This window comes from Brassica napus, chromosome A1 (assembly GCF_020379485.1).
Source record: "Brassica napus cultivar Da-Ae chromosome A1, Da-Ae, whole genome shotgun sequence".
Taxonomy (NCBI): Eukaryota; Viridiplantae; Streptophyta; class Magnoliopsida; order Brassicales; family Brassicaceae; genus Brassica; species Brassica napus.
The window spans coordinates 13651189-13660711 of NC_063434.1; the positions used below are offsets into that span (position 1 = coordinate 13651189).

At 27.2% G+C, this 9523-nt stretch overlaps 1 long non-coding RNA gene across 1 annotated transcript; it reads left to right on the forward strand.

Annotated features, from left to right (window-relative positions):
* The first annotated feature begins 402 nt into the window (after window positions 1–402).
* LOC111209301 lies at window positions 403–4580 on the forward strand. Its single transcript, XR_007338370.1, has 3 exons — window positions 403–2948; window positions 3129–3210; window positions 3915–4580. It is a non-coding gene; the product is annotated as an uncharacterized LOC111209301 (long non-coding RNA).
* The last annotated feature ends 4943 nt before the right edge of the window (window positions 4581–9523 follow it).

A 9523-nucleotide genomic window follows, 5' to 3' on the forward strand; every position in this document is an offset into this window, starting at 1 on the left:
TATGTAGACAAGCCCAAAACTATTGTCGATTTTGTTAAGTCCATATATAGCTAGGGGATAATAATTATCGATTTAGTTTAGCCTTGGGTAACCGTTCGGGTTCGGGTCGGGTATTTCAGATTTTCGGGTATTTCGGTATAGAGGTGTAGAATCCGTTCGGGTATTTCTGTACTTCGGGTCGGGTTCGGGTATTTTTAGTTCGGATTCGGTTATTTCGGATCTGGTTCAGATATTTAGATTTTGAAAAAAAAATTAAAATTTTCATTTCTCAAGTTTCTTATATTTAAAAATATAACTTTCAGTTAGTGAAGAAGGTATTTTTGAATATTTTAAATATTAAAAAATTCAAACATGTTTATTAATATTATTTTTAAATTATTTATCGTTGTTTAAAGAATAAATTTATCATAATTTTAAAATAATTTACAGAATGTTATAAATTATTAATAAAATTAAATTTACTATATATTGAATATTTGTTTATTGTTAAATATTTTTTAGAATTTCTTTTTGATTTATATTTTCCATCGACACTACTAAAAAGGAAAGCCCTCTAAATACTTACCTTATTTTGTAATTTCGATATATCATTTAATTCATCGATCCCACTATAATAGGAAAGTACCATTGAATACTAATTGCAAGGGAAAACATAATTTAATGACCAATTAACATCACTTTCCAAATGACTTACATAATATTATTAATAACTATTTATGGTAACTAATTGTCGAAAGTATAGTATATAAATCCATTTTATTAATTCAAATAAATATTTTGGATTCCAAATGACTTACATAATATTATTAATAACTATTTATAGTAATTAATTGTCGAAAGTATGGTATATAAAGTCATTTTATCAATTCAAGTAAATATTTTGGTTTATTATTTTATGTAGTCTATAGATATATTAGAATATAAAGTCATTTTATCAAATCAAATAATTTATTTTAGTTCATCGATCCCCTATAAAAGGAAAGTAACATTGAAAACTGATTGAAAAGGAAAAAATAATTTAATCTCTCTATTAACATTACTTGCGCAACAATATTAGTTAATACATGTAATAATTAGTTTCCTTATTACAAATGGAAAGAATTCTCTTGATTTTGTTGATTGAATTTCTTTTTCGATTTATTTTAATCATCGACACTACTAAAAATGAAATCACTTTAATACTTAACTTTTTTGTTTTTTCGATTCAAAGAACATCTTTTTGCGATCATTTCTCTGTTTAATTCATTAAATACTCACTAAATATTTTAGATGTTAGAGAAATGAAATTAATTGACAAGATATTTTCTCTCCTAAAATCATGCATTTAAAACTTAATATTTATGGTGAGACTTGTCAACCAAAATTCTGGTGCAATCTATTCACGAGATGTTCTCCTTTAGCTTTATTAACAAGATATTCCAAAAATAATCTATTCTATTAAAAGGGAAGAAGTTTTAAAAAATCTACCTATGAAAAGTTGTTGGACCCTTTCATTAGCTTAAACTATTTTTTTGGTCTCACCTTTTATTTCTCTAACTATGCAATAGTCAATTATCTTATATTTTTCTAACTATGCAATAATCAATTACCTTATATTTCTCCAATTTAGTTTAACAATATATTCTAAAAATATATATATTCTAAATATATTGTTATGATGATTTTTGATAAGAATATATTATAGATGCGATTGAAAATTTTTATTATTAAAGATTTTTTTTAAAAAAAATTTATAAAAGAATTTATAACATCTATATAAAACTCTTTATTTTTTATCCTACCATTAACTACAATAACTATAAATAATTCAAATAAATCCTATTATTATTTCTCATTTGGTATGATACACTTCTTTAATTATTTTTCTTATTATCATCCAATGTTATTGTTGTTATTAATAACGTTATATACATCATATATTATGCTCAAAGATGGATATATAATATTTAGATATCAATTATTAAAACGAAAGCATATATCATACAACATATTATATCATGTCATCTAACATTATATAATTCTAAATATTTACAAAATCAAATTTAATAAAAAAATACTTTAGCAAATCATTTGTCAAAACAAAATTATATATATTTACGTTAAATTATTTTTTATTACATTAATATATTAGAAGTTTCATTCATCTCTTAAAATATTATTGAAGATTATTTTTTTCCTACCATGTAAACCAAATGTCGGGTCACACTTGATTGCGGGTTTTTTCGAAGTTTGCATGCTTTAAATTAACGAGTTTTCATTAAATCTAAACCAGCTTATGTACAAGTCATCGTGTTTACTGGTTCGACGACGGGTCCAAACTTAATATAAAAGTACTGTTCTCATCTAATTGAAAATAATTTATTTTAAAATAATAGACGCACTGAATCTGATCAATCCATATAATTTTTTTTTGAAAAAAGTAATCAAACGATTAAAAATATAATTACATAATAATAATTTTTTTTGACATAATAAAATTTTGTAACATAATAATGTATAACAAGACTAAAATACTAATTCATATCATATATCTTTATCAACTGAAAAATAACCCGCGCTTTTAAGCGCGGGTCAAAATCTAGTATTACCTTATAAGTATAAGATTTATTGAGAATTTATTAAAGAATATTCTATTTCTTAGCTTATCATGCAAGCTAAATCAATGAGAAACGTCTACCAATTTACTATAAATAAGACATTCACAGTAGAAGAAACGAAATAATTGAACTTTGTATTTTTGTATTCTGAACTTTTAATGTTAATAATGTTCTAAACTTTTTTTCTTCTTATTTTAGAACATTAAGCTTTTATATTTCATGAGAGCTGATTTTTCTTTTGGTTTATATGCAGATACCCTATTATGACAATTTCTCCACTGAAGCTATATATGATTTGATTGTACACCTCTTTGATATATCATTTCGATAACATCTTTGTTCCTCAATCTGGTAAAAAATTTTTACTCAATTTGATAACATCTCTCAGCTAAATCATTTCAATAGCATCTTTTTGTGCTGCGAATATTTTTCTTTTTTTGATTTGTAGATTTATATTATTGTTTAGAATTATAAGCTTATATATACACATATTTGTTTTTTGGTTTGCTGATTGTGATTTTTTTTTTTCAGAGATGATTTGAGAGAAGTGGTCATATTTCAGACCTCTAAGAGTTCACCATTCCGATCCTGCAAAAGATGTGCACTTAGAATGGTATTTTCTCTACTGTACATCAAAATTGGATAATCAATTATATTTTTAAAATATCTATAGTAGGATGGTATTTTCTCTACTGAAATAATATCTTATTTCCTAATCTCATGCTTTAATATTTAAACTTTAAGGACAAGATTTGTTAATTAAATCATTAGTGTAAACTACTCCCGGGATATTCTCTTTTTTATATTTAAAATGTAATTTTAGTAACAATATATTCCATAAATAATCCTAACTTATAGGTAGATACATTTTTTAAAATTAATTTGAGAACATTCTATTACATAGCTTATTGTGAAAGCTAAATATTTTAGTAAACTCTAGCATTTTACTTATCTTTTGTGTTTTCTCGATTCAAATAACATCTTTTTGAGATCATTTCTCTGTTTAGTTCATTAAATACTCACTAAATATTTTAGATGTCAGAGAAACAAAATTATTTGACAAGATATTTTCTCTCCTAAAATCATGCATTTAAAACTTAATATTTATGGTGAGACTTGTCAACCAAAATTTTGGTGCAATCTATTCACGAGATGTTCTCATTTAGCTTTATTAACAAGATATTCCAAAAATAATATTACCTTATAAGTATAAGATTTATTGAGAATTTAATAAAGAATATTCTACTTCTTAGCTTATCATGTTTTTATCAAAAGAAAACGTCAGTAGATCAAATTAATTTTTACATGTTCTTTCAGGCTTGAGTTTATCAGAAGATCAAATTAAGAGTTTATCTTTGGCGGAGATTGAATCAATCATGCGTTTGAACGGAAGCTCATTTACATTGTTTAAGTTTTGAAACGTGTTATCAATAGTATACTCTTCTATTGGTTAAGATGTGGCTTTTGTTAGATTTTCTATTAATTAATTTTTTTTGTTTTACTTTTGTGGAATTCGCGATATTGTAATGTTGTAAATAAATACTAAAGACATTTTTCTCACTATTAATAGGTGAGAGAGAGGGAGGGAGAGAGAGGGAGGGAGAGGGAGGGACGGAGAGAGAGAGAGGGAGGGAGGAGGGAGGATGAGAGGGGAGAGAGAGTGGGAGAGAGGGAGAGAGAGGATATGTTTATGTCCGCACAGGGTGCGGGGCCGGTCACCTAGTAAAGATTAATTCTCAAATGTACTTCAGTTTTAATAGATTAGATTACTAAAACAGAACGGTTCCTAATATGATTCACTCTGCAAGCAATGATTCACTGCATTTGGCAGGAACGAAACTAAAGACGCAATGGAAAAAAACCAATGGAATCGTAACGTTTGATTAAAACTGTGGTCCGTGGATAATAGTTAGCAACAAGAACGTGATCTAATTTTTACCACAAAAAAAAAGAACATGATCTAAATATATTTTTTTGAACTAAGAACGTGATCTAAATATTACAGAAGATTATGCAAATAAGTTCAAAAAAAAAAAAATCAAGAACGTGATGGAAGGAAAGGATTTGAAACAGGAACGTGATCTAGAGAATTTTTTTATTCTTTATTTTCCAAACAACATTAGACGAGATCTACAAGCATCTGATGTACAAAAGTATTCGATTAAAAATAGTCACTAGAAAAATTAACGCTAAAATTGTTGTTAAGAGAAGATGTACAGTATTACTATTAGGAAAAAAATTCATGTATTATTTGAATTTCGTATTCTTGAAATACAAATAAAAAATAACTGAAATTTCTTAGCGGTAAAAAAATTAAACTTGTTAACTTTGTCGTCGGCTTATTGTATATTAGTCTATAAGTAACTGTGTATCCCTAATTTTAATTATCTTGATCTAACTCGGTAAATGAACCATCTTTATACCTTTAAATCTTTTATACAGTAATAAAATCTAAAATTAAATCATTCTAAGTTGATGTCTAATGGAACGATTTTAAATATATATATATATATATATATATATATATATATATATATATATATATATATATTTATATATATATATATATTATCTATAAAATAAACAAATTTAAAAGCTTCTAAAACTGTCCACATAGGATAAAATATTCACAATCAATGAAACTGACACGTCAGCTCTTAAGTGAATAAAGCAAAATCAATATATACACAACGTTGACAGTATTTAGAGTCTGAACAGAGTAAAAGAAAAAGACGGAAAGACACCTAGACGTGCAAACTTTGCTAAGTTTGCTATTCAATATTTTAGAACTAATTGTATATTGATTCACTTTTTAAATAATGAACTGCCTATTAGTTCAAATTTGTGAACAAAACTCATGAAACACTAACTACAGTAGCTACTCAGCTAGACGTGAGTGTTTCTAGTGGTTCTTTTCTTCATTCTTTTTTAAATAAATTAATTTTTGTTTAAATAATATTAATACGTGCTAATTTTAAATTAAAAATTATTTTAGTCATATAAACATCTACAAAAATTCAAACTTAAACAAAATAAGAATTACATAATATATAAATTATTCAAAATCAAGTTTTAATTCTAGTTGATGTATCATATATATATAATATTTGACTTAAAGCTTTATTTTCTTAACAATAAATCATTATTTTTTTCAAAAAAAAACATTATACTACTTTACCTAAAACTATAAGTATTTCTAAATAATCCAAAGTATATATTATAATTTTAAAGCTTTAATAATTATATATGTAAACTTGAAAGTATATTTCTATTTTATTTTAAATTAAAATCTATACTTATTGAATTTATAAATCATTTAATGTTATTTATGAAAGTAAGTAGTTATAAAACATTATATAAATTATTTCAAATTTGCACAGGTTTTTAGAGCGCTTTTTATCCATTTTTACCATTCAAACATTAGTTTGGAACCGCTAAATACGCTTCATCAACTCAATCCGCTTCATCCACTCTTGTTCCGATCGATCCGCTAGATCCGCAATGCTTGATTCGCTTTTTCCTTTCGGAGCCTTAGTGTAATTATTGTTTTCTTAACAGATGCACTATTATCGGCCCAAAAATTTACACATAAACATTTCTTCGTTCCTTCATCTTCTACATTGTTTAAACCAATGTTTCACCAGAATCAGTAACCAACGTTTTAAAATAATCCAAACGTACACGGAAGTCTTCTGTAATAACCAAGCTTTGACCAGAATCTCGGAATAAAATCCTGGAAGACTTCTGTGTAAGTCGTTTATTTGAAGACATACATGGAAATCGTCCGGATAAAATAAAGTATTTTTTTTACTTTTTCAAATGCAAAAGTAACCTGATACGACTTACATGGACGTCGTCTAAACGATAAATATTTAAGTTTTATTTTTGTGTTGGACGACTTCCCTGTAAGTCGTCTAGGAAAAGTCAAATTTCTGACACAATCCGGTCAAATGCAAAACTAACATGTTTATCCTTGATGACTTACCGAGAAGTCTCCTTTGGTATTTTCAAGATTTTTTAAAAATATTTTTTTTTATTTTTTTCAAATGCAAAAGTAACATGAAACGACTTATATGAAAGTCGTCTAAAAATTAAATATTTAAGTTTTATTTTTGTGTTGGACGACTTCCCTCTAAGTCGTCTAAAAATTAAATATTTAAGTTTTATTTTTGTGTTGGACGACTTCCCTCTAAGTCGTCTAGGAAAAGCCAAATTTCTGATACAATCCGGTCAAATGCAGAACTAACATGTTTATCCTAGATGACTTACCGAGAAGTCTCCTCTAGTATTTTCAATTATTTTTTAAAAAACAAAGAAAATCGAAAGACTTCAAAAAAAATCATCTCTAAAAGATACATATAAATTCAATTGCAAAACTAACTTATGCATTGACTAGAAGAATTACATGGAAGTCTTCTGACCGACAGATCTGGAAAAAAATTGATTTCATAACTTCAACCAGTGAGATATCTTGTTTAGCTTCTTCAACCACACAAAAATTCACCATCAAAGCGACCCACTTGTTAATGACCAAGAATCATAAACTTGAATGGCTCTATCAACCTTAAAAATTTTATAATCAAAATCTTAAACTCATCCTTTTGTTTGGTTTATTTCACCCGATAAACTAAACTTACCCATCCAACTAAATTTACTGTTATGGAATCCTGGTTTATATATACATATGAAAATCTCTTATTAGTACGATCAAAGAAACCAAATTTCTCTGCTTAGGATGATGAATAGAAAAATGGTTAAACGGTTAAAATAAAATCATGGTTTCATAAACATAGCAAAATTCTTACCAATTTAGGCAGGCAAAACGAAGCTTTAATAAAACAAATTTTCAGAAGTTCACAATTTTGTGACTATATACATGTGATGAATTAAAATATTTTTGAGATAATTATTGAGCATCAAAATAAATAAATAAAAACCATGTTGATCTCAAGAAACAACCTGATAATATATAAATGGAAAAAACTTACTTTAATTAACCATGTACCATATATTTTAGAAATATTTCCTCTAGGAGACACAATTCAAGTTTCCAATTACCTAAAAAGACACTTTGAGCTCTGTGAACACTTCTTCTTAGTGAATTGTTTTATCTAGCCCTCAACTATGTGAACTCTCTCCTTTCTTTGAATCATTAACTAGATGGAACCTTTTAACTAGAACCACTTTAATATTTTTAAAACAATAAAACTAATTCCTTTTTTTTCTTTATTAAAAACGTCTTTACCTATTCCCTTCCTAAATTTCTAGATCTTGTAATATCTCAGAAAACAAATCATAATCCTCTTTCTCTCTGTCTCAGATTTCTCGATCCAGGAATTGTAGTGTCCGTAATCACGCCGCTTTGCTTCGGTTTCAATCTCCGACATGGAAGGTTTGTTTCTCGTTTCACAAGCAATAACATAATTATAGTTTGTCCTAGCGGCTTAAAAACAAAACTCACTGTTTCTTGATGAATCTTTGTTTCATTGCAGAGAACAGAGAAGACCATGTCTCCCCGAGAGACTTTTCGCAACAGATCGGTTCTCTTGTCGCCGTCTGAATATTACTCAAGACCTAGCACACTTGCTTTCATCCGCCATCGTCTTTGTGGTTCTCCAGAATTTGTGTACAAGATAGTTATGGACAAGATACTTGTGGTCAAGAGAATTGTGGTTAAGAGAATTGTGTTATAGAAGAGAGAATTGTGGATAAGATAGTTATGGACAAGATACTTGTGGTCAAGATAATTGTTTTATAAAGAAGCCATGCAATTCAAACCTCGTACTCACAAACATGTATACATGATCCGTCCATAAGTATACATCCACAAGAGTTTGTCCACGTGGTTACTATCAGCTTACGTAATGTTTTGACATTTTTTGTTGTTTCTAGCTTAACTAACTGTAAAATTATTTAAAGATGGAGACAATATATACTAATTTTTTTGAATTGAATAGTCTCTTGAATCTTTATTTCTCAATATGTGGGAGGGAAGATGAAGATTGAACATGTATTCATAATCCATCCACAATCGTCCGTCCACAAGAACTTGTGTGCTTTTTATAGTAAATGTTATTGAACTTGTATTTTTGCATAATCATTTGAATAACACCATCCATTGTACTTCATATATTCTACCTAGCTCATCCACTAAGTTCACAAATCGCATGTACACATCTATTTTTAAGGCGCATCCACGTATCTACATCCACGCTTCGCTTGTTCTCACTTGTCTTTATGCTCGAACTAGCCAAAAATCTCAAAAATCGTAAGAAAATCTGAAAACTCAAACTTGAACGAGTTTCCATCTATAAATTTTCAAATCTATATCTCTTGAGTTCATGTTTTTATGTCTGTTTCTCTGTCCACGTCTTCTCCATCCATGTGTTTTCATTTAAGTCTTTCTTATCTATATGTTTCCGTAAGAAAATTAAAATATAAAAATTATATATTAAAATGGATGTTAAAATGTAGAAAATAAGAAGTTATAATTTATGGTACTAAATAAAGTTGATTTATATATCTTTAACTTTTGAAAATAAGCAAATTAAATACAAATGAAGGTGAATGAAGAATAATAATTATATAAAAAGTTTTATTTCTTTTTCTCTCTCTAACTAAGAACCATTCCATTAAAATTTTAGTTGGTTTACGGTTGATTCTTTAGAAACAATATCCTTCTACTTACACAAAAGCAAGGTTATTTTTGTCTACAAAAAAACAGCTGTCTATACAAAGTACACACAAAGTGTGTCAAAGACACAATGTGTCCTTAAATGAAAAGAGAAGACAGAAAGTGTCTTTCTGTGTAAGTCTCTCTATATTTTAAAGACTAATAATTCATCAATTCTTTTTTAACAATATCAACAAGATTTTACTTTGACACCTCCACTGTAATTATTTGAAGCTTAAGAAAAAAAATCACA